The following is a 2588-nucleotide window of genomic DNA, read 5'->3' as shown; positions in this document are numbered from 1 at the left end:
AGCAAATGTGACAGATTCAAGAGAGTTTTTCAATTTTGTAAAAAAAAACAAAAAAAAACCACAACATTAAATAAATAATTCTTAAAATTGTTGCCTCGTTTAAAGGAAATGAAAATGAGTCCTTTTATTCTGAAATCCTAATACATTTTTTAAAAATGCCAAACTGGTCATGAAGAATATTCAGATGAATAAGAATGTTTAAACACTGGTAGCGACTCTACAAGAGATCATCCTATTTGTATTTATGTGAAACATTTAAGCCAAGTTACGGAAATTGGATGTAAAATTTCAAAATATTTTTTGAGAAATCAGATCAATGGGAGGTTTAGAGTTAGTGATAGAAAAGGCTTTAATTAATGGAAGAAAAAAATATATATAGTGTAAAATTAAAAAAACAAGGAGATTTAGAAAATTAAACTATAAAAATAAATTATTCAAAAGTATTTTTTTTTTGTTTGACAGCTTGTAGATCTTTTTCAACTCTGATATATTTTTTCTAACAAATATATTACTATTTCTATCTTCTCCCATCTAACACACCGTGCACAAAGTGCTTCTTACAACACAAAGTTCTACAAAAGTCATGGATGGATTGGTATAAAAAATGTAATAAAATAAATGAAATGACAGAATAAATTGATAAAAAGTACTGCATAAAAGTTAGCTAAAAGGGCATATAGATTCATTGGAATTTACTTTTAATCACAATAATTTCTAATAGTAATTCATTTTTTTTAAAGACTTCAAACGATTATTTTTGAAGACTTAATGTATTAGAATAAAACCAATGACAATGATTTGAGACAAAACCAAAGTTTGTTTGTGTTACTCATAGATCGTTTATAGCATGTGTCAAAGAAAAGTTACAGATTTAAAGTTTTAAAAATTGGTATTTCACTAGCTTTTGAAACTATTTTGGCATTTACTAAGATTTTTAGGCTAATATTTTAGCTACATGCTAGCTGTTTTGGCTAATTTCGGCTTTTTTCATCATTTTAAGCTATGTTGGAGTTTTGCTAATATTTCGGCTACATGCTAGCTGTTTTGGCTAATTTAGGATTTTTTAAATTTTTTTTAACTTTTTTGAGTTTAGCTAATATTACAGCAACATGCTAGGTGTTTTGGCTAATTTCGTTTTTTTTTCATTGTCTTAAGCTATGTTGGAGTTTTCCTAATATTTTAGCTACATGCTAGCTGTTTTGGCTAATTTCTGCTTTTTTCATCGTTTTAAGCTATATTGGAATTTTGTTAAAATTTTAGCTACATGCTAGCTGTTTTGGCTAATTTAGGATTTTTCAATTTTTTAAACTATTTTTGAGTTTAGCTAATATTTCAGCAACATGCTAGCTGTTTTGGCTGATTCCGTTCTTTTTCATTGTCTTAAGCTATGTTGGAGTTTTGCTAATATTTCAGCAACATGCTAGTGGGTTTGACTTAATTTGGCTTTTTTCAAAATTTTTAAGCTATTTTGGAGTTTAGCTAATATTTCACTTAGATGCTAGCTTTTTTGGCTTACCAAGGGTTTTTTTTAATTAGTTTTTAGGCTAATTTGACATTTAGCTAACATTTTAGCTGGCTATCAGCTTCAGCGTTTTCAGCTATTAGCTTCAGTGATTTCAGCATTATCACAGGTAATGCTATAAATCTGTTCCTAATTATATTAAAAAGTTACAGTTTTATGGTTTTACAAATTTAGTTTTATTGTGTTCAATAAATGCTTATTTTGTTCGGTCCGCGTCTTAAGGTGTGTTTTGGATTTTGGCCTCTTGTGCGACTGAGTTGGACACCTCTGGTTTGTAAGAACTGGACATAACAAGGGTTGAGGTCCCCCTTCGCCGTCACTTCCTGATACGTCCACCACCATATTGCAACCGATTGAAGGTGATTAGTCCAAATCGGTCTCAGTCACGTTTTTAGAGAAACTACTGTCACCAATCATGAGTGACCTTGTTCTGACTCATTTAAAGTCCACACCCGTCTCAGAGAAATCTGTCAATTAGACGTTCTAGGACCCACATGCTTTTACTGAGGCATCTGATTGGTCAGTTTATAACTTGAACATGGGGAGAAACAGCTTTTAAGAAAAAGAAAGTATCAGAGTAAGAATGATTATTCTGACAAATAAAATGACAGAGAAATAGTGTCTATTTCTCAGTGGAAGTCTATGGGACTATGGGTAGTTTCCTGTTTGGAACACGAGAGGGAAAGGGTTGAAAAGTCCATTGATATACAGTCATTGGTGCTACTATAGTATGAAATAGGTTGGATCAGGGGCGGGTCTAGAGGGGGGCTATTGGTGGCAGGTGCCCTTCTACTTCGGAGCCCTTCCCCTTCTTAAATCTTGTGTTTTTTCAAGTTTAAATTTAATGACAAATTAGCACTAACTCAACAAGCTTCTTAAAGTTAACAATGCAAATAATAAACTGAAAAGTGATGAGGTTTTACTTCTATAATAAGCCTCTAAATTGCAACACTGCATTAACCCTTTAATTACCAATTAAACAACAATAGGTATTTAGAAAACATATTATTAAAAATATTGATTGTATTATTGCCCCAAAGACAATAAGCAGCAGAAATTTAAATAA

The sequence above is a fragment of the Oryzias melastigma genome, linkage group LG2, assembly GCF_002922805.2.
Source record: "Oryzias melastigma strain HK-1 linkage group LG2, ASM292280v2, whole genome shotgun sequence".
In the NCBI taxonomy this organism is placed as follows: Eukaryota; Metazoa; Chordata; class Actinopteri; order Beloniformes; family Adrianichthyidae; genus Oryzias; species Oryzias melastigma.
The sequence above is the reverse complement of the archived record's forward strand: the minus strand, read 5'-3'. Positions refer to the sequence as shown.